This window comes from Macaca nemestrina, chromosome 12 (genome assembly GCF_043159975.1).
Source record: "Macaca nemestrina isolate mMacNem1 chromosome 12, mMacNem.hap1, whole genome shotgun sequence".
Classification (NCBI taxonomy): Eukaryota; Metazoa; Chordata; class Mammalia; order Primates; family Cercopithecidae; genus Macaca; species Macaca nemestrina.
Window position 1 is genome coordinate 92433105 of NC_092136.1, and position 24575 is coordinate 92457679.

Genomic DNA, 24575 nt, shown 5'->3' on the forward strand with positions numbered 1-24575 from the left:
GTCAGTCACTGGTAGAACTCAAGTTGCAATTACCAGCACTACCACAATGCCATTTCCCACTAGATTGCCCACTAGTTATGATGATCGTGGTACACTCACATGAGGGTGCTATGTCACATGTCACCATCAGTGTTAATGATCATCAGAATTAGCCTGTGACACAAGTAAGCGGTCAAGGGCTGTAGTCCCTTCAGTTTTCCAATGTGAACATCTGCATGAATTTTCTGATCCATTATCTTTTGTCCCAAGGTATGTCTTCTTCTTGGCATAGAAACCCCAAATTGGCCTTCTGTCTATGCTATGTAAATTATAAAAATAATTATTGCTATTTCACAAATTCCTCCTTAGCAGTTTTATATTTTCTCTTATTTTATATTTTATTTACTTTCTTATGCTAGAATTGTTACCATAAAGTAAATTTTTCAGTTTGGGCACATTTAAATTATATTTAGACTATTTCTTAGTATTTGACTATATTGTAAGAAAAAGAAAAACCTCTGGGAGATACTGCTTAAAGACTGTTGTTGATAAGGGTGCCCATTTGCACGAGGTGGATAAATGCAGGTGCAGCATTCAACTCAAAATCGTCCTGGGAAAGGGCGATAATGAAAACTACTTCAGAACAATGGAATGTAGTCTTCATTAGGCCTCCTCAGGGAAGGCAAAACTGAGCTTTAAAACGTTGGTTGATGGAAGATGATAATGATGATGCATCAGTTTTATCTTATGTAAATTACTGAAAAAATCAAATTGTTTAATCTTAAACCCACAGCTTATTGTCTGTAAGTTAGATGAGAAGGACTGAGTCACTCTTGCTTTCTTTCCACAGAGTAATAACTGTAAATCTCACTCTATATGTTCGCTTCTACGCTGCATCTTCAGCTAATAACCACCGTTAATAATATTCTAAAATCAGGCTGCTAGACTGTTACTGTAGTGGGTCTGTAGGTGAACTGAATTTATTTGTTCATAAAGAAGTTAATTGGACAAGTAATTTTTGGGCAATGTCTTTGGAAATGTGTGCATTCTCAGAGTGTGTGAATGTATGTGGCACACATATATATTTGTATAGCCTAGCAGTTTACTCAGTACGCACTTTTAGAAAACAAGATTTTTGGGTTAAAGAATATTGAGTTAAGCTTATATGTGGGAACATCTAAGGAAAAACAGGTCATTTTAAATATTTTGTTGACTTCAAATCAAACCGTTCTACAAATTAAAAAGAAGCCTGACATGTGCCATGGTAGACAACAATGTAATGAAAACAGGGCATTATTTAATTTAAACCCCTGGGAATCCTAGTATTGGTTTATATATGTGTCCACTACTTTCTCTCTGGAAATGGTGGCACAGGATAGGTGTTAAATAAATGCTGAAGATTAAAGACATCTGCATATGTGCCCTCCGCCTCATTTGCTTATTGACAGATTTCATTTTAAAAGACCTTAGGGAGGTCGAAGTACCCCAAGCGCCCTGAACAAAGTCCGGAAGACAGTCGTCTGCAAAGTCATGCTTCTCTAGAGACAGGAAAGGACCAGACTGTAGCTGTATTTAGGCTATTGGAATAATTGGACCACATATTGATAGAATGGCTTATTTAATCATCTTAATGAGGGTACCAAATCCAATAGATTGCATGGAAACAAAAGGGCCTAAATACCAAATTAGTGTCTGAACAGCTAATTCTATGGTGATGTATACATTATGTGAATGAAAATATTTGTCCACGTTTTTCTCATCACACACACAAACAAATACAGTTACAAATTCATATATATTAAATACCATAGTTCCCATGGGAATTATATCAGCTGCTAGAACAAACCAGAAAGGCATGGAAACAATGCTCAATTGCAAAGAATGAAACACCAGCTTTTATACAGCCTAAGAATTGTAGTATATTAAGACAACCCCTAATGATTTGATGACAGGACTTCTGATTGGGCAACTGGGTAATTGCAACCTTATCAAAACTCTGTGAATCTTTCTCTAGATTAATGCTGCTCATGAATAGATAATTCTGAGCATATTCTGCATGCAGGAAATAAAAAAGGGTAAAGCCATGAACGCAGATTTCATACAGATAGCTGTACATGAACAAAGGAATTTTTAGGTTGGCACTGTACACTATAGGTAGGAGAGATGGGAAAGAGATGGATAATTTCCATGAATTCCTCTAAGGACTCATATGCGAAATAGAGGAGAGGCTGCTGGAATTCTTTTTTTTTTTTTTTTTTTTTTTTGTAGACTCATCTTTGTTTTGCTTTAATTTGCTCTCAGAATAAAACACACCAGAATTGTCCTTTGGGGGGCTTTTACTACGGATTGGTTAGTTACTTTATTGACTGTGTATTAACACTCTCTGAACTACGTGTTCTGCCTGTTTCTTTACTAAATTATACTTTCCAACCTAGGCAGATGGTGGTATCTGCTTTGGAGGAACATTTTGTTGTGCTTTTTTTTTTTACACATGTCTGCTATTTCCTGGGGTCATGTCCATCTCATATTTTAGTAGTCAATAATGAAAGATTAAATTACAAAGTACAGGGAAAAGAATGTAGGATTTCATTTCATTCATTCATTAATTCCTTAGTTAATTCTGTAAAGCATTTATTTGTGCCAGATACTGTAATTAAGTACAATTTTTAAAATCCCAGATTTTTTTTGCTCTCTCTTAGCCCTGCCTAAATGATACCACCCATGTCTCCAGAATTAGTTACTGCAAGATTTGGTTTCCTCCAGACATTTCCTCATGTTTTTCTCTATTGTATCTTCCACTCTGTTCTCTAAGTCTTTGTCTGCCTTTGCGTAGCTAAAAGCCCATTCAAGTGGTTTTTCTAAACACAGCAGCTTTCTTTTCACAGAGATGAACTCTGATCCTTACCTTTCTGGGCACCAACAATTAGAGGAGGGTTTGAAATTAATTTTCCCCTATATCCTGCCAGGATCTTGCTCAGTGTCCCATTCTCATCCGGTTCCTACTGGCAATCATTTCATTAAATGGAAAGCTTTTCTCAAATATTGGAGAGCCTAACCTTGACTGGATAAGGGAGAAAGAGGCATGAAAGAACAAGGGAGAGGAAAAAGGCAGAGTTTAAAAGTCATTGCCTTTTTTCAGAAGAAACATCTTCTCCCCCTTATTCAGGGCAGCTAAGATCACTGGTTCCTACAGAATGGGGTCTCCACTTAGTAATCATTTAGAAACAATCCTGAGGGTGTTGCTATGGCTTGGTTTAGTCTGTTTCATGTTATTTTTTCAAAGTAGGCAGATATAGGAACTGGGTCTCTGGAGGTTAATCCATGCCTTCCAAGAGGACCATGCAGATGATGTTTTCCTAGCAAACCAAGGAGGTTGGTGGCTGCTCACTTCTAGCAGCACAGGAAATAAAACATTTGCAGGCTGGATGTTGCTATTACTATTCTAGATATCAGAGAAAAAGTTATACTCTTCTGAAAAGCATGATTTTTTTATCTATTACATTTGAATCCTATAACCGAGTGCCTTACATATCATCTGATCTAATCTCATGTTACAGAAAGAACTGAATCCCACAGATGTTAGCAGTAGCCTATATTTATGGAGCACATCCTTAGTGTCAGACATACAGATATAATTTACTCTAGCAATCTTTTAACTCTTGCAACAACCCTAAACTCTTAAAAAGTAGGATCCTTGGGATTGCCATAATACATTAATAGATAAAGAGGCAAAAGCACAGGGTTAAGTAACTTGCACAAAGTCATACAATCTAGAAAATGGCAGAGACTTGAACCTAGATCTTAATGGCTCCAAAGCCCATGCTCTTAACCTCAATGTTAGACTGTATAATCTAATAGAGTTATTATAACTCCCAGTTCTTATGACCCTACCTTCTAATTCTCTCTCAAATCCATAGTCTGGACTAGTGATTCTCAAACATGAGCATGCATCACACTCATCTGGAAGACTTGCCAAACACAGGATACTGTGTCTATGGGGCACAGACTCTAAGGTAGCCCCCATGATCCCTGCCCCTTGGTGTGCACACGTTGGTATAATCCCCTTCTCTTGTGCAAGGGATCTGTGTCTTTTTCTAAGCAGGAGAAAATAGCAAAGGTGTTGGGGTGTCACTCTTAGGATTACAATAGCTTATATAAGATTGACTTGCTAGCAGATTTATTTCAGAGAGTCTTTGCTGGATGGAGTAAGTAGCCATGTTGAGCAAGCTCATGCAGCAAGGACCTGTAGGGCAGCCTCCAGATGACAGCCAGCAAGAAGCCAGGGATCGCGGTCCTACAACCGCAAGTTAATTAATTCTACCGGCAGCCTGAATAAATTTGTAAGTGATTCTTCCTGTGTTGAGCTTCCAGAGGAGAACATAGCCTGACTAACACTTTGATTGCAGCCCTATAGAACCTTGAGGAGAGGACTTAGCTAAGTGGTACCCAGACTCCTGGCCCACAGGAACTGTGAAATGATAAATATTTTATGTTTTAAGCTGCTAATTTTGTAGCAATTTGTTACACAGAAATAGATAACTAGCACTGCCCTCCCCCTCCACCCTCTAGCCCTGAGTTTCTTACTCAGTAGACCTGGTACAAGAATTTGTACTTATAAGAAGTTTCCAAGGGTCAGTGATGCTGCTGGTCCAGGGGCTACACTTTAAGAATCAGGTCCTAGATGTAGAGAATCACATTATATCCTACTTGTTCTCCCTGTACTCTCAAGTTTCCCTCCTCTGCCTAGAATCATCCCCCAGGCTCCTTCTGGATTAACTTCTGATCTCTCTTTAGATAAACTCATAGCTGTCTTTCAGTTTAAGTGTTACTTGCTCAGCAAAGCCTTCTCCCACCTCAGCCTGGATAAGGAGTCTTTGTTACACACTGACTAAAAGCATGGGCACTGAAATCTACCTGCCTGGGTTTGAATTTCAGCTCTGCCACTTACTAGCTGTAAAACCATGGGCAAATTTATTAACTTTTCTATGTCTCCATTTCCTCAACACTAAAGTGGTAAGCACAGGTTACTTCATAAAACTAGGAAAGTTAATATCTTCTATGTTAAAATTGGGCGATAGTAGTAGGTTACTCCATCCACCTAGGAGAGTCAAATAAGGTAAGTGCATAGTACTATGCCTGGTAAGTTCTCAGTAAATGGTGGTGGTGGTGGTGGTTGCCTTTTGCGTTGATGTTACTCTTGTGATCTCTCATAGACTCATTTACTTCACTGCTTAGAATTCTGCATTTGTTAATGTGAATGCTTATCTCAATTTCTAGATGATAAATTCCATGAGAATGAGAACCATGCCCACTGTTGCTTCTTATGTTAGCCCCAGCACTTGGTGCAGTATCTGGTAGAACAGAAATAGTAAAAAAAATTACAATATATATTTGACGAATGAATGAATACTGTCAGGGCTAGAGCCACACTCTAGAGGCCTATTCCCAGATCATTATGCATTCTTTCCATCTGGTTGGAATGCACTTTCCTCTGTATTTAGTGCCTGAATGTACTCATCCTTTCTCCCTGCTCTTCACCCACCCAATCGTGGTGAGATCTTATGGAGAGTCTGTTAGGTTGATCTTTGGTTTAGGATTGCAGTTGCCTCTATACTATAGTTTGTTTTTGCCATGGAACATAGAAGAGAGATGGTCTTGGATAATTGTACTTTCGTCAAACACTTAAACATCTTTGCTTTTTGCTTTTCGAGATTTTCCTTCTTACTTTAATATCTTTCCAGATTTGTAACACCTACCAGATGTTAATAGGACATCACTGCTCTAAATCAAACTATATTAGTTTCTCTCTGAGATGAAGAAGGGTGTATCCAGAACTCAGCTACTCTTTGTCACGCTGGTCAGAGTTTGGGAAAATACATTATGACACAGCTCTCTGCAGAGGACTGAAAAGTAGCTCAGTTCCATTCTTGATTCCAAATAGATAAATGTGTTTTTGTAGTTTTTTGTTTTTTGTTTTTTGTTTTTTTTTCACTTTCTCCCATGAGCAGCAAAAGAGGCAGCTCGGAACACTAGTCTGCAGGGTTCTCTGGAGATGTTTTCCCTCCCTACCCCATTTCATTAACCTTTCTTCTGAAACTACTTTTGAATGTCTGGGTTTAATTAAGAGATTTTGCATGCAGTATGGAAAGAGCCCATCTCTCCTTTTGGCTTATTCCTTCATCTGATTTGGGTTGAACATATACTTTTTAAAGAATTAGTTATAATTGCTTTTGACAAAAGAAATAGCTCTTTTTTATGTCTGCAAATCCTTAATGCTGGCTTATATGCAACTAATGATGATAGCCATCGGCATAATCAGTTCTAATGGTCTCTACTGTCTTCGTAGCTTTGCATACAGGAATGTAATTCAAATTTCAGAAAGGCTGGGGCTGAATGGCTCTTTGTTCTGCATTTAAAATATTATTGCAGTGTTCACTGGAAACAGGTCTGTTACTGCAAACTGGATCTGAGTCTCAACTTTACATTGCAGCTCTGGGAACATGGGTAGATTCTTTAGTTCTCTTAGGCTGTCTCCTCACCTTTCAGATAACAACGTCCTGAGAAGTGGAGACTATCAAAAGACATTGTGTATGAAAGGATTTTGTATGCTGTAAAGTGGTGGGGTTTTTTTGTTTGTTTGTTTTTTTGTTTTGTTTGTTGTTGGGTTTTTTCTTTTTTTTCCTGTTGTTGATGCTTTTATCTAGAAGCGATTATTATTTCTAATTCAAATCATCCTCCCAAAGATTTTTTTTTTAATTTCTTTGGATGTTGCATCTAGGGAAAAAAGCTCAATTTTTATCCTGATTTTTAAAAAGTTAGACAGTAAAATCTCACAATTAGTTAGCACTTGCAATTTATAAAGCATTCATAGAATTCATAAAACGTTTTCTCACACATTAACCTGTTCCCATTCTTCTGGAGGAAAGAGGATGCTGATCCTGTGAGGCAGCTTGATGTATATATTTCATTTTACCCAGAAACCTTACAAGATAGCTAAAATTAGCTTCACTTTTTAGATAAGAAAACTTAGGATCAAGTTTCCAAGGTCATACGGTTTCAACTCCCGTCTTTATAATTCATCATTTCCTTGACCTTGGTGGCATAATTCTCTTCTGTGAAGAGGATTGTAAATAAAACAGTTAGGGAGCTTGAGTTTGCCTAGAGGACCATTATCGAAATTCTTCTTTCAGATCTTAACGTTTCCCTATGTTAGCAGAGTAACATGGGATTAGGAAGGACGTTTAATGATTGATTCCTCTACTTAGATCTCAAGATAGGCCATTGTAACCACACCAAAGATTTAGTGGTCAAATACTCTAGCTTAGTGACTCTCAACTGGTGCCAATTCTCCCTTCCTCCTGTCCCTAAGGGACGTTGGCCTATATCTGGAGTCATTTATTTGCCACAACTGGCCAGGTACTATGGGTGTCTAATGGATAGAGACCAGAGATGCTGCCAAACATACTGCAATACACAGGAGAGCCCCACCTTTCATGGCAAAGAATTGTAAGTCCCAACATATTAATAGTGCTGAGCTGAGAAACCTTGTTGGAAGAATCAGGAAGGCTTCCTGGAGAATGGGGATACTACAACTGGGATTTTGAAGATAATTTAAAATTCTCCAAGCAGAAAATGGAAGGAAAAGACATTCCAGACAAAGTGTATGGCATTTGCAAAAGTACAGAGGCCTGAAATAGTGCGGTATATGTAGGAATTTCTGGGCTCTTTGGCATTGCTGTAGCATTTCTGGGAGGAGCAGTAGGGGGATGACATTAGAGAAATGTGTTGAGTTTCTTTTCTCCAACAGTAATTCACATTAAGAGTAGAATTGTAAATTCATTTTGTTGCTGAGGATAATTCTTTCTGCTAGACAACCTGTGACCATTGTCATTAGTTCTTAAGAGAATCATGCAGACTACTCTTGATCGATGATACAGGCAGGTAGCCTGGCCATGGCTTTTGACAGACCCGTGCTTATTTTCTTTCGGTGGGCACCTGTAAGGATTGAACCATAGGAAGGTGATGTACCACCCTGAGCTGAATACTTCCTCACTAGCTTTTTTGTATCCACAGCCCCTGTATCCATCTGCGTGGTCTATACTCCAAAGTAGTTTGATGGGGCAGCATGCAGAAGTGGTACTCAGTGTATTCTTATGCAGTAATTGCTCTCCAGCCAATGCAAATTCCTAGACCTAGGTGATTCTGAACTAATTTATAATTATATATGTACTCCTATTACAGAAGATTGCACTCCTTTGTGTTTTAACACAGCTTCAATTTGGTTAAAATGATCCTATTTAATGAGTGTTATTCATCAACTATATATATATATATTTCCATCCATCCATCCATCCATCCATCCATTCATCCATCCATCCATCCATGCTTACTAACCTTGGTTTGAGTTTGAGTCCTGGCTTTGGCATTTGCTTGCTGTGCGACTTCTGGCAAATGCTTTAACCTGTCTAAGATGCAATTTCCACATGTTTAAAAAGGAGATCATAATAATTAGCAAGGTTGTATTTTGTATCAGAGATAATATGTGAATACTCTAAAACAGTGATATATTAATAGTAGCAGATTTGCTAAATAAATGGTAGTTTTATTATTATTGCTACTCTGACAATGATGATGACAGTGTGCAGAGCATTTTAATCTATGGTTTGGAAAATAGGAAGGTTGATAAATGCCTTCCTATCTTTTGGAGTTCATACTGGGAGCTTCCCCTCTCCAGCCCACCATAATTGATATCACATGGTCCCAGCATCTTAATCTGGTACCAACCCTTTGGCAGCAACAGAAAGCCTGAGCTTTGTGACCTTGGGTAGGTTATTTAACTTCTCTGAGCATCACCTGGTAATTTGCGAGAATTAAATGAAATAAAACATTTAAAATTCTTGGCACTCAGTAGATGCTGAACAAATGCTGGTTCCCTTCTCCCTGAGGCAGTCATCATCAAGATGTTCTGTGGGTTTCACTGCTGGCAAAAACAAATGAGGTTAAATAAAAGTCAGAGGTGAAAATAAGGGGAGTTAACAGAGTTTCTGTTTTGTTTTGGTTTTTTCTTTACATTTTCTACAATTTACAGAGATTCTTCTCTCCCTCAAACTTAAGTAGATTTCAAATGACTTGTCATTCTCAGGGTGAAATTTATTTTTATGCTTTCTTCTCTAAGTCTAGCCAAGATGTTTCTCATAGATGGGTTTGACCTTTGATGGAGATGTCTCAAACCTGCCTGTACCATTCTCCAGAAATGAATATTCTTTCCCAAATCCTAGCTTGAGTTCTCAGAATTTCTCCTCCAGCTAAGTCACTTCTGCCCTGGTCTCTTGGAGTTTGTTTGCATTAGACCCTCATATAGTGGGCAGAAGTTTCCTCCCTATGCCCAGAGCTCTTGCCTTTTGGCTGTTGGCCTTACTCTGAGCTGCAGACACTGGCTCCTTACTGGTGGTGTTCCTGCCTTAAGTCCTTAGAGTTCCCCTGGCCCGGACTGAACTCTGCCTAGAGCTCAGGTCTCTTAAATAAGCTTCCTCTCGATCTTTTGTTATTTTCACAGACACCTACATGGCTTGCTGTGCTTTGAATATGCTAACACTTCACTCATGCTGACTGGATGGGTCTTCCATACTCAAGAATGGGCTTGCATGTTCCTTCTAGGCCTCAACTGGGAGGACTTCGCTTCTTCCCATGTGTCACATAGCACTTGGAATACTTACAGTGTGTGTCCCCAGAAAGATTTTTGGGTTCCTAGGCCACAGGGGCTATGCAGTGTCAATCTTCACTGAATCCTTTAGGATGTGGCCTAGTGCTTATAATTAAGGAGACAGAGAAGGAAGCAAAAGGGACTAAAAGACATGCTGAAGGCTAGTGGTACCAATGCAACATGAGTTGATGGCTCAAACTTCATTCTGTTAGTACCCCTGGGAATGAACCACATGGGAAGTGAAGACACTAGGAGATACAGGAGTTTCACAGGCTGAACAGGAATCAGCAGTGGGCTGTGAGAATGACCTAGTGGAATGAGCAGGAGCTACACAGACCTGGGACAAATCTTAATTCTGTCATTTAACAGCTGTATGATCTCATGCAAATTGAGTAAGTTATCTGATTCTTTTTTGTTTTTTTTTTTTTTGTTGTTTTTTTTTTGGTAAAAATGTGGTGTATTGATTTGTTTTCACACTGCTATAAAGAAATATCTGAGACTGGCAGGAGAGAGAGAGTGAGTGCAGGGAAAAACTGTTATTTTTTAAACCATCAGATCTCATTGAGAACTCTCTCACTATCACGAGAACAACAGGGAGAAAACTGCCCTCATGCTCCAACCACCTCACACCAGGGTCCCTCCCTCAAGACATGGGGATTACAATCCCAGATGAGATTTGGGTGGGGACACACAGCCAAACCATATCATGTGGCTACTATCATCTACTTAGGGATAATGCATTTGGCCCATAATAGTCACTCAATAAAATATCATTATTGTTAATTTTGGAATGGAGGATGTACATACCCACGTATGTGAGTGACTTTCATGTTGTCTCCTGCATGTAAGTATTACATTGTCTGAGTACACTGTAGCTTCTACTTTTAAAACTGTGATCACCATGTAATAAACTACATGTAACAAACATAGTGTGTCAATCACTGTGTGGGTACTTTCTATACATTTTCTTATTTAATTTTGAATAACTGTAGCATAAGAGTTTCTGTTATCATACATGTTATAGAGATGAGGAACTTATTACAATATTTAGGTGACTTGCCCAATATCTCTCATAATTAATAATTGGGATTTGTAGCCAAGCCATCCTGTTGCAGAACCTGCCCTCCTTGCCAGTATCCTAAATGCTGCTTCCACTGTTGTCAGGAAACACTTAACAGAACATCTGGAAAATGTGATTCCTACCTTATAAAAGTCCCCAGTATTGACCATCAGGAATGGTTCATAAGACCAGATAATCCCAACATATTAATAACCCTAATACATGAATTATTTGCTTGAATAATGAGACCACTGAACATTATATATAGGGACAGCATGAAAACTGATTTAGGAAATGAATTTTTGACATTCTTCTTTAAAATGCTCAGGTTAGCAGATATACATAATGATTTGGAATAGAAAGAAAATCAACAACAATGTAGCATGTTTTTTTCTTTTCTGCTAGTCCATAACCTTCTCAAGGATATGCAGCATCTTCTGTTTAATAATAAATTATTGTGTTTGCCTAGGAAATTATACATTTCAAAGAGCTTTTGTAAACTTGTCTTATTTGATCCACATAGCAAAGCAGTGAGGTAGACAGAGCAAGAGACAGTATTCTTTATGAGTAGATGAAATGGTTGAGGTTCTTAGCAAGGGTTAGTTATCCAAGGTCACACAGTTAATTAGTGACAGAGCTGGGGCTGGAGTCCAGGTCTTTCTGCCCAGCATGCATCTCCCAAATGCCTAGTTCAGTGGGATTGGACAGCTGCAACAATTTGTATACAATGAAGTGTTCAACAAATGTTGACTGACTTGTTTGGCTCAAAACAATTGAAGATATTTTTCACTATGATTTTCATTGTTTCTCTAAAGTGGTTTAGGAGCACATTATCTCTGGTTTGCTGGTGTGGAAGAGAGAAGCAGAAAGCAACCATTGATCAGGTTTGAAAGTTGTTTACTGAGACACCTACAAAGTTTTCAGAGGAGAGAAGTTTGCTGTTTCAATCACTGACACACAGACTATCCTGTCTTCAGTCATAGCTGGGAATAATCTCCCTGTACCTGGTAAAACGGAGTTCAGCTTTACATTGGAGAGAACACCCATCCAACTCCAGTGATTTCTGAGACTTAACATCCAATAGAAAATCCTCAGAGAGTAATAACACTATGTACACTGTGTACTATTTTTTCAGACCCTTGATAGAGTAATTTAACAGAGCTGTGTAGTAGGAGCTACATGGGCTGAAGATGATTTTGATTCTTAGTTCTCAGCTATTTGAACCCAAATCAGCTGGTTTAAATCAGAGTTGAAGAGACATTTCCAAGTGTTAGCTATTTATTGTGGTAATCTGCAAAATCTTTACTAGACGTGCATTTTCTCTAGTATTGATCCATCCAAAAGATGAGCACAACCAATTATCAGTGCATAAATTTGGAGACTGTTGATTGATTAAATCTGTTGTGCGCATATGGGTGAGGGCTTCAGTTAGGGTCACTTGGTCAGCACATAACCACCCTTTCAATCCTCTTACCTACCGAATGGACGGTTAGTACAAGCTGCTGGGTTTCATAACATATGTAGCCTTTTGCTTAAAGAGTATTCAGGCTGAATGGAGATTTTGCTGAATTCTACCCTCAGTGTCTGATGCATAACAGTCAGTAAATATTTGTTGCATGAATACAATGTAGTGTCATAAACCTTCTCCACCTGCACCCCCTGCCTCTCCACCGCACCCTCTGCTGTTCCCTCTCCCCACTTCTAACCTGGGACCACACTTCCTATTGCTTCTTAGAAGATATCTTCTTCTATAGTCCCCTCTCTTGCCTGGTGATCTTATTCATCCTAGGAACCCAGATTACATTTTCTTCCTCTGTGGGACATTCTATGACACATGCCCAAATGAGAGTTCACAGTGACCCCCATGTACCTCTCCTCCCCCTGCACTTATTGTCACATGTCTGGGGTGGGGTGGCTCTATGTGCCGCTGGGTTGTAACCATGACTGCAGTGAGCCTCTGTTTTATTCTCACTTGTAATTCTGTCTCTAGGGCAGTGATGGGCATACTGTGGACACTTACCAATTCCTTGTTGGGTTGAAGGAAGGAAGGAATTCTGCCTGCAGCCCCACAGTGTTAGATTTGCAAATCACATTAGGAAAGGAGGAAAGGGGTTATGTTTTATAATATGAGAATTGAGTTTTAAGAGACTCTCTGGTTTGGCTGGAGAGTGCCAGAAGAGGCACTGAAGGCAACACCCCAAACCTGGGAAAGGTTAAAGATTCTGGCTTTCATTCACTGCAGTGATCCTAAACATGACTCCCATGCTATTTCCACTTTACAAGCTTCACAATGATGACTTTAACACTCAGTGCACCGCAGGCTGGCCCTTGTTTGGCCTCCTCACTTGGATCAAGGGTATTTCGAATGGAACCTGACTTAGGTGATGCTATTCAGTAGCATTTGTCTGGAGTTTGTCTGGAATTCTATAGCCTAGATTAGATCTCTCTGGTACTAGTTTCCATAGATTCCTGGGCTTCCCCTTCCATACCTAACTTAGTGCCCAGCTATTGTCACATTTCCCCCGACTTCTGTGTCCTTAGCCTTTCATGGCACCAGAAAAGGGATCACAACCCCCTTTCTGCTGCCTGGTACTCAAGTTCTGAGCCCTTTTTGTTAGATAATGAGTTTGTATCAAGAAGGTTACTTTTACAGATAATATACAAATTCAAGTTAATGTCTGTATATTTTAAATGCCACCAACAGATGTGTAATGTAGAGCTCTTGGTTGGAAAAAATAATATTTTTTATGGAAAACTCTACACAAATAGAAGCTGAAGTTGATGCAGTTCTTACACATACATTTCTCTTTTAATTTTCTTGACTCCCTTATGAGGTGTCATTCTCATCTCCAACTTATAAAGAAGGAAACTGAGGCTGTGAGAAATGTAATAGTTGGCTGGAGGTCACACAGCTACTTAATGACAGAGTCACAACTTGACCCAAGTCTGTCTCCAGATTTGTGATATGACATCATCTGACAATTACTGAGGTGACACAGTTTAAATTGGTCAGAAGCTATCTATCAATAGGACAAGGATACTATCTAAAGGAATCCAGCTTGTGATCAATTTTGTAAGGTCTCACTTAAAAGCAAATTTGGAGGAGAAAGGGCTTTTCTAAGTCTCTTCTCTCTACAGCCCAGCAATGAGATGGAGCCTCGGATGAGGTGGTTTGCAATCTTTAATATCAGTAGCGTACTTCTTGCGAAGACTTTTCTGCAAGTGAAACAGGCATACGCACAAGAGAATCCGGTTTTCAGATCCCTTTTAATACCTTTTGTGTTGACTCAACAGATGTTTACGATAGTCTTTGCTGTTGCAAGTTCACATGCTGAAGCCTGGGGGTAGAGCGGTGTGGCAGGGACAGATGGACCTGCTCCTACCCTCAAAGAACTGACCATCTAACGTTTTACTCACTCTTACTCTCTTGCTGTTATTTTTTTTTTTCCCACAAATGGGACTTTTTATCTGCCACTGTTAAAAGTCTGAACTTTAAAAAGATTTTTGAACTGGTGATGCGTATCCATCAGCTCATTCAACTTAGCACCTTTCTCATTCCCGGTAGCTTTTCCAGAACTTCTGCCTTCGCCATGAAGCTCCATGAGTTTTCCCAATTCAAACTTGGGCTTCTTCAGCATTTTCACTTTTCTGACAAAGACATCGTGAAGAGGATAAATAGATCGGCAAACCTTTTCTTTGTCTTTTCTGATGCTGTCTAGAATCCATTTATTGACCATTTCTTTCAAATGATTTGTCTGTACCTCTCAGGTCATGACTTCTTTCAAATTTGGTGGACCTGTTGGTGCTGAGTGTAAGAGGTTCTCTGTCTCTGGTACCTGACCATTGCACATTTTTAGTAAAAGTGACACAGAACAGACAAAGCAAATACCATCTATAGTTTCAACAGCAACATGAGCTTCAATAAAGATCTGCCACTTTTTGACCATGAAACATATTTTGTCATAGGTAAGATTCATGTCATGGAAGTTTTCAGGCAGTTTTTGCCCTGAACATCTTTAGTAATTGGCTTGAATTTTCTGAATGCAATTTCATCATTCTGCACATCACCAAGACTCACCTCAATCAGTCCACCCTTGAAGCCATCAGATACAATATCGGTTCCATGAGTCCCTATGACCAGTGTCTTTCCAATATTTCTTATATTGAACATAGCAGATACCAATATATCTTAGAAAATGAATCAACCACTGTCTTCTCGGTTCCCTTTTTGCCACCTTTTGTACAGCACTTGTTCTTGCTAACCGTCGTGGTGCTGCTCAGAGAACCAAAAGGCTATCTTTCTCTTAAAAATAACTTTAACCTCCACGTGTTTATAGAGACGTAAACTGTGCTATTCCTTTTTTCAATTTTATTTTTTGTTATATGTTATATTGGTATCATTCATTTTGCAAACATTTATTGAAGACCTATTCTGTGCCCTACCTTGTGTTGGGTGCTGTTGATACAAAGGCAGTTACTATACAACCTCTGACCTTGAATAGATATGTTAAAAGGGAAGAGAATGGTAAGTGCTTTATTAATGGTACACAAAATTTGTTTTGGAAATACTAACTCTGCTAAGGAGAGGCAAGAAAGGAATTGGGAAAGTCTCTATATGGTATGGGCTGGCTCAATTGTCTAAGTTCATTTCCTAAATGCTGGCTTGGAACCATGTATTTTATTATATAAAGTGAAACTGCCATTTACTATTGAAAGATTAATTAAAAGTGATAACCAAATGAAATCTTAAAAAATAGTACCCAGTAGAGTATACCTTTAGTATTCATTGATTTAACATCAATGATTTTGATTATTCAAGAACTACTTTGTAGGTGTTTGACATAGGCAGTCCTAATTTTGCTGACAATCTAGTTTTTATCATCTGGTTTCGGGATGCTGCATGGAAGCAAAAAAATTTACAGAGACCGTGAGTCTAGCTGACTGCCCAGCATCCACATCTGAGCTTGGCTGTATTGTTCATAGTGTCATCTTGAGTCATCTTCTGTGTGCACAAAGTCCTGATTTACTATGTGTGTTTGTGTGTGTGTGTGTGTGTGTGTGTGTGTGTGAAAAGTCACCATGATTTGAAAGAAAAAACCCTCAAAAACTTACAAAGTCAGTTAGTTAGCTGGTGTTGGAAGTAGATGCACAAGAAGTGTGACTTCTCTCAGAAAAGTGATAGAATAGAGCCAGAAGAGACTGTGACAGCTTCAGAGCTTGGAGTATTAATTCTCAGGGTATCCATTCCCTTTACAAATGTCAGGGGTCTGATACCATAGAAATTTCTGATGTTCAGATTGGGACTGAAGTCTAAGCTATATGCTAGTGATAGTAGGGGTAAATAATGTAAAATTTAAAATGTTTTCATGCCTCCTTGAGGTTTTACATTCTCCACTGGATCTGTAGACTGAGAAAATGCCTGTCATGTAGTAGATGCTTAATGAATATTTGTTGACTAAAATTTAGAAGGCTGGGCTCATTGACATTAAAATGCTAAGACCTGTCACACATATCATGTATTTATTTTTCCCTTTAAGGATGAATTCCAAAAGAGTTGTATTGGACCATACAGTATCAAATTAGATTACGTTTTTATGTAATTTAATTTAATCTCAGATATGGTCATAGATAATCTATAAGGTGCTTTTATGATCTATAAGGTATTTTTTTCTTCTAGGAATGGTTTTGTGTTGGAGATTGAAAATACCTGTATTTATCAGGACAAGATTGATGCTCTAAAATGCTGGCTAACATACTTAGGCTGATTGTAAAAGAAATTTGAAGGAGGAAAAATACGATGAAATGTTTCAAAATAGTGACATCTGTTAACTCACATCAGTGCCTAATGTGCATTTTCCCTTTATATATTTCTCTCTATCTCTCTCCCTGGAAACATCCTTCTTGGAAGTTTTCCCCTTATCAGAACAAAGTGCTAAGAGGTAATTTTTTTCAAGTCAGATGTGACAGAACACACATCAGCATTCAGGAATGAGGCTTTTGCAATAGGTAATAGTGTCATCGGTTTTGCCAGCAGCAGAATGTACAATCCTATTAGAGTTGTGGAAAAGGGAAAGTATCACCTTAATTTACCTCCAGGCAATAGAGCAATAACTTGAGGTGCCTAGGGCTGCTGTGTAAAGATACTTTAATCACATAGTGAAAACAGTTTTAGTCGACTGCCTACTTGAGGTGAGGGAAGACTCTCCTAAGTTAATAAATGAATTTTATCCAGCATACAGTCTGGCAATCATGATATGCTATTTTTAATCTTTTTCAACATTAAATCTGTTAAAGAAATTTAGCAGGTTACAATGAGATCAATTTCCCCCTTACATTCCCTATGTTCATTGCAGAAAAATTGGATGTCAGCTTTTGGATGAGACTGATAGTGCACAAGAAGGAATGGCTCCAAAATTAAGGGAAGTCAGAGTTTCATTCCACAAGCCTCAGATAGAAGCTGCTTCCTATTGTCTTGTACCTTTGGGACTGAACTCATTATAGTAACCATCAAACTAGAAAGTCTTCAGCTGGGGGTATTTCTCATGTTTGCTTTTCTGGCTGTATGGGGAATGTGATCTTTAATTAGTTCAGGTGGTAAAATATTGCAGAGAATTTCCCAGGCACACTTTGCTTTGTGGTCTAGGTCAGCAAATGCAATTCTGTTTTAATTGTGGCTGAGCTATTGTCTTAGACTGGTATTCCTAGAGTGCCTTTTACCAATTAATGGTAATATACTACTGGGAAATCACGTTGCCTTGTGGAAGCCTGTAAATAGCAAAGCCCTAATAGGCTGTCTATTAATAGCAATACAGAGTCAGAGACCTAATGCCATTAAATGGCGGTATTCATGTGTGAAAGCCGTCTAGTAACTACTTTAAGGAATTTCAACAGTCGTTTGTGTGTGTGGGAAGTGCGTGTGTGTGGGGAAGTGTGTGCATGTGCGCATGCCTGTTTTCCTCCTGTCTTTCTCTCTTCTTTGTCTTTTTGTTGGACTTTTCTCTAATACGAATTTCCATTTTCTGTCAACTCTTTATGATAGATTGGGTTCAGGGAAGCAACATGTGCCAGTCGTTGCCTTTGAACCTGTACTTCAGATGTGTGGCATTTTATTTTATCTCCTGCCTCTTGGCTTATCATCAGTTCTAGCAGTGAATTTTGACATGTGCAAATTAATAATCATTCAGTCCAAATGAATACAGTGACCTCTGTGCCCACATGATGTACTAAAAGGAGAAGGATGCCGTGCTCATGAACTCGAGGAGTTCGCAATCTAATGAGAGAAGCAAAAATGCACGCGCACATATGTGTGTGTATTTCCACCTGTCTCTAATAGGCTGTCAAGTTATAATAGTTTAATGTAATCACATGCTTTTTACATTTGTATGTGATAGACTCCTAAGAATAATAGTTAATTTTGTGAAAGAATTAAAAATTTAAGTGACCTGTCTAGTGTGGAAAGCTGGGCCGGAAGCAAGGCAAGAAAAAAAATATAGGAATAAACATAAATCTTTCACCGTAGAAATGCAGGGTGGAGGCCGGGCGCGGTGGCTCAAGCCTGTAATCCCAGCACTTTGGGAGGCCGAGGCGGGTGGATCACGAGGTCAGGAGATCGAGACTATCCTGGCTAACACGGTGAAACCCCGTCTCTACTAAAAAAATACAAAAAACTAGCTGGGCGTGGTGGCGGGCGCCTGTAGTCCCAGCTACTTGGGAGGCTGAGGCGGGAGAATGGCGTGAACCCGGGAGGTGGAGCTTGCAGTGAGCCGAGATCATGCCACTGCACTCCAGCCTGGGAGACACAGTGAGACTCCATCTCAAAAAAAAAAAAAAAAAAGAAAAAGAAAAGAAATGCAGGGTGGAGAGATGGCCTAGCAGTTCATTTGAAAAATGCCTTGATGTTTTAGGTGACCATAACCTGAAGATGAAGCAGGGCATAGGGTAGTTTGCTCCTATGAAGTCTAAAGCAGTCTCTGAGGACAGTGATAGAAAAGTGTGGGTTTTAGATGAACCAGTTCTCAGGATCTGGGTCTTTGTTCTGAGCAGGTCAATGCATCAGGAGTATTGCACTAGAAGATATTTTCACTCTGAATAACATATAGGAGGAGATGCACAGCACTGAGGAACGGATGGGTAACAGGCATCTTATAAGAGAGATGTCCAAAGACAACTAGCAATATTGAATCCAGAGGAGGAAAGGCAGAGAGAAGATAGATTCACTTAGTGTTTTAAGACATGTGAAGCAGAAGAGGCTGAATCCATATTCTGTGCTGTTTCAATGGGTGGAAAGTGTAGGCGGGCAAATATATGGACAGGATATGAAAGAATATCTTCCTAACAATTGCAACTATTGCTGGAATGGTTGGTAAGTAGTGAGCTTAAGACTATTGGCCTTTCACCCAGACTAAAAGGATGCTAAGCATTGAGGCTTTCCATAGATGGATGTTTGTATTTGATCATCATGATGTACTTACTGTATTGAGGTTCTTAAGATGTGCCAAATGAACATGAATGCAAATCCTGCTTCTATCATTTATGTGATGTAACCTTGAAAAGGTTACTAAAACTTTAAAACCTGTTTCTTCATTTCTAAAATGGGTTTAATGTAATGCCTGTATGTCCAGTGAAGTAAACACTCAAAGAAAGGTAGCCTATTGCTCTAATTTTATTAGAGTACCTATTTGACCTTCTTGGCTTTAGTCTGAGAAGTGAACTTAATTAAGACTAGCTGGTGAAGTCCTGAGGGAAGGCTCAGTTCACAGTCCCTTGGTGTTGTTAGGGTTCCATTTTTCAGCTGAGCATGAAGAGGCTGCTAGCAGTTTCAGAGTGTGGCAACAAGAAAATTCCCATCGACTTTGCTTACTTGTGTCCATCGATTTTGGAAAATAATGTTTGATTCTTGCATTTTAATACAAACCTGATTATAATACACATATTGCCTTATGCAAAAAAGTAGTAGTCATTTGAAAATAGTAATATTAGCAGCTATGAATAGTAATATTTAAAGAGTTCTTATTATGTGCCAGGCACTGTGCTAACCAGTTTACATAGTAAATAGTGTTTACTATCATTATTATTGTAACAGTTGGATTAAATGCATTATATTCTTTAAGTCTGAAGCAACTTTATGAGACAGTATTCTTATTTTATAGATAAGGAAACAGGTACCTAGAAGAAGTTGTTACTTCTACAAGGGCATATCACTAATAAATGAAATAAATAAAATTAGGATGTTTCAGCTGAACTCTCATTGTGCCGCCTGACTCTAGAATCAATCTCTCAACCTCTCTTTCTTTTGTTCTCACACAAACATAAGTTTTAAAAATCGCTGTTTATTCTTAATACAGACAACACACTCTGATTTATTCATTTTATTTAAAAATGCATGTGTCAGATCTATTACATTGATTCCCTATCTTAAGTGATCATTACTAATTATAATTTTAAAAATAATTCACACTTGTTTCACTTTGTTCCTGTGGGAATACAAAGTTCTCTATGCTTTGGATGGATTATGATTCTCACATATGTAAAGGGATTTGTTTCGTGCTCTTTTGAGATCGTCCCATGAAGCAGTGTCATTTTATAGTGGCAGAGGTTATGGTGAAGGAGAGGCTCATTTTATGAATCACATTGTCCAAATAAATTACTGCTGTCATCTGAATTCAAAGAGATACATTGTTCCAAATCAGAGTCCTAAGTGACTTGAACATTTCCATCAGAGATTGTGAATTATTATGTAATGGAAACTAAATAGTTGTAGTTTTTCATTTTAGAACAGCCATAACTGTCAGGTCCACATCATATGCCAAAGACAAGTTGTGCCATGGAAAATACAATGTGAGAGCCAGAAGACCACACGGATTCCATGAATGAGCCAGACTTCTTGGGAGGTCAGTACTCCGACCTGGGCTTTAAGGAGCAGATCTAATTTGTTTTAGTGATTTTTCCACCCATCTTTTTTCGATGGTTCCTAGCTACTACTATGCCTGTTTGTTTAAGTAGCATTTGAAACCTCTCTGGTCTCTGTTCAGAGCTCAACTTTGATAGCAGAAACAGAAGGAAGGGTTTCCAAAAGACTGTTGGCCCTGAACAACTGTTACTTAGGAGTTTAATATTGGTTCTCTGCAGGAAACATGCAAATGACTGATTACCCACTAAAAATAAAGACTTTTATAGCTGATTTTAAAATCCTATGTTGGCTATGTCTTTGAAACACTCTTTAATTGCTTATGAATATATTATATTTTTGCCTCCTTTTCCTGGTTATAATTTCTGTTTCTACAAGAATAGCTATCTTGGTGGAATTTATTGATTTCCCCAACAAGATTTACCTGTTAGCATTTTCTCTGGCAGGACATTCTTATGACTGGCTGCAGTTCAGGAACGTTTCCCTTTCATTTGGTACACATTTGCCTAGTGATTATGTGTATCAGATGCTCGGAAGACAGAAGATGAATAAGACATCGCTGTCCTGTAAAACACTCATTCAATCGTCAGACATAGAAAACTGCAGGATTGTGTATTAAATGCCAAAATAAGGGTAGGTTATAAGTATGGTGGTGAAATAAGCACATGTCTATTTTGGAATTAATGATTTCATAAAGAAGGAAGTGTTCAGTTAGTGTCTTAAAGTGTGTGTATTGAGGGGTGGGGAGATAGGTGGTTATTTCAGGCAGAACAGTGCAAAGCATTTTGGAAACATTCAGACAGTTTTGACGTATCTGGAGTAGACAGGTGGATGGAGCAGTGAGTGGAGGGAGATGAGGTGGGGCAGAAGAGAGGAAAGATCCTGAAGGTGGCTGTGTGTGCCTGCTAGAGACTGTCTAGGTCTGCCTGCTACGTCCTTTGGACCAATTCTTGATGCTGATGCACCCATCAGATCATGTACAATCCAGCTTTTTCTGATTAAGGGCTTTTTAACTTCTGCTGGGGAGAATGGTTCTGACTGATGCTGCTTCCACAATTGTTGTAGGACTTCTTTGGACTTTCCTGGACTGACCAGGTATTACGCTTGATTCCTGACTGTGGGTGTCTGTTTCCATCTCTGGTCTCAGAGTCTGGCTGTGCAGCAGATGCATTTTGGAGGAGTCTGTTTCCATCTCTGGTCTCAGAGTCTGGCTGTGCAGCAGATGCATTTTGGAGGAGTCTGTTTCCATCTCTGGTCTCAGAGTCTGGCTGTGCAGCAGATGCATTTTGGAGGAGCTGAAGCTGAAAGTGCCAGTGTGGTGCTGATGTGCATCACTGCCCTCTCTGGGATACCTCTGAAGCAGAGCAAGGTTACAGCGCTGCATCTGCTGCAGCTTTCTGTGAGTTGTGTAAAAAGGCTGTGCCAACCAGTGGGGAGCTTACATTTTCTTAGGTGGGATTCCTACTATTTTAATTAAATATTGCTTTTAGCAACTCTTCCTGTTTCTACCCTCCTGGGACTAACTAGGTGTGTGTGTGTTTTTTTTTTCTTACAACTCATCACTACATATAGGACATTGTTAATAGATGTGATAAATGATAATAATTCTCTGCTGGACTCTCCATACGCAGTCAGGAGTCAAAGCTCCACTGGAGGAAGAAACGTCATTCACTCATTCAACAAATATTTATTGTTCGTGTACTATGTACAGTAACTGTCAGGCACTCTGTAGGTGCTGGAGTCCATGTTGAGTAAGACAGGAAGGATCCTTTCTGCCCTGGGGGATATTACAATCTGTCTAGTTGAGGGGATAACCATAAATGCCATAATTAAGGTCATGTGCAATGACATCTTCTCTGAAAGGCAGGACAGCACATCTGTGGCTACAGAGCATGCCTAAGATTTTGGGCAGGTAGCTGGTCAGAACTGACCTCAAAACCAAAAATTCTCCATGCAACACACAGTCCAGAATGGTCTCCTTGAACTCTAGGGCTGTTCCTAATTTCTCTTTTAACAGCACATTCTGCATTTTTGCAAACCTTTCTGTTGCAACCTCACATAGGTAACTGGAATTTCACTGCTGCTGAACTCAAACTCTAGACATGTGAAGGGAAGAAGGGTGGTTGTAGAATGGCCCCAGGATCCTCCTTTCTGGACACCTTTCCTCTTTTCTCTTTGCTGCTAGCTTTCCCTTATTGTCTGACCTAAATTGAGCCAAAAGCTACAAATACTGAGGGATACCTCCACAATACCATTCTCATACATTTTTACTTCAGTGAGCCAGCTTCCCTTTGGATATTGGATATGTTATCAGTAATGTATGTACAATATAACTAGCATCATAATCCTTCATTTGAGCCTTTCACACAATTTTTAAATAGTATGTTAATATAAGGTCAGAATATTTTTCATATTATCTTGAATTTTCACAGCAGTCCAGATTTCACACTATTATTGCCTATTTCCAAGTTCCTAAAACAGTTGTTTCTGATTATATGCATGTTACCTGCTTCACATTATGAGCAGTGCTTAAATAAATGTTCTCACAAAGGGGAAAAATTATCATGATTTTTCTTCCCTGTCTCAAAGAAACTGCATATCAATTTGTTCACAAATCTCAATAATTTGTTCTAAAACTAACATTGACCTGTATTGGTATTTACACAGCTTACAATCACTAAGCACATTTAAATATAGAAATTTTTAAAGAACTATTCTATCTGCAACATAAAGGCAGTATGATAACAACAGACTAATATTAAAACAGCCTTCTCTTTTCTCCTTTTCCCTTCTCACTGCAAGTCAACATCTGTGCATTTCACAGATATTCAAGCTGTGTGCATATGCACTCTGAATTCCGTTTTAAGGACTATAGATGAGAATTCTTTTGTTTTCTTGTCAAAGCCTGGTTTAACACAGTGAGTTAGTATTTATTGATGTCTTGTCAGTGCCTCTGGTGCTGTTGACAGAGCAAGTGGGCACATTTCATCTCAATTACCAAAAGAAGATGAATACAAGGCGGGATGTGTGTGTCAGAGGTTAGAGCCATTTAATGGGATGAAATGCGAATGAAAATTGGAGAACAATCCAAGAAATCTATAGAAGATGAGAACTGGAGAAACTCAATTAGAGAAAACCATATACTTCCCTCCTTCTGGACCCTGGTTTCTTTGTGCTATTGTAGTTGCTTATTTGGTTATAAATAGGAAAGCAAAGAGTTTATTGTTTCCATTGCGAAGAAAAGGCAAGGTAGTTTTGAGGATTTCACTTGTGAGCTCTGATGCTTTTATATGTATGCTTTTATATGTATGTGTGTGTGTATATATATATGTGGTGTATATACACACATATATGTACACATATATAAACACATGTGTACATATTCATGTATATATACACACATACATATATAGGGTGTATATATATACACACACACATCCTATATCTGTACATCCTATATTACATATACATATATACACATATAGGAAAATTGGAGGAAATGTGGAGTATATACATATATACACATGTGTACACATATATGCACACATGTGTGTACATATACATGTATATATACAACATATAGAAGTACATGTATACATCCACACACACCCTATATGTATATACACACATATATACACATACACACGCATCCTGTATAACATATGTGTGTGTGTATATGCCCCTTATAATGCACACACACCCTGTGTGTGTTTGCATGTGAGTGTATACCCCCTATAACCGAATCAACCAAAACTAATTACTGTACCAAACTATGACATTGGCTATGTGATTTTTGTCAACACTGGTCAAAGGAAAAGGCAGTTTGGTGAGATTTAACCTAAAAGGATGAAAGAAAATAGACATTCTGTAGGGCACTTTTCCCATCGTAAGCTTTTATAAACTTCTCATAATAAATGTAGTTATAA

General features: G+C 38.7%; 1 protein-coding gene across 8 annotated transcripts in view; it reads left to right on the plus strand.

Annotated features, from left to right (window-relative positions):
• The window catches only part of LOC105484363 (FAT atypical cadherin 3), a 695427-nt gene that overhangs the window by 277700 nt on the left and 393152 nt on the right, over positions 1–24575 (plus strand). The window lies entirely within an intron of this gene.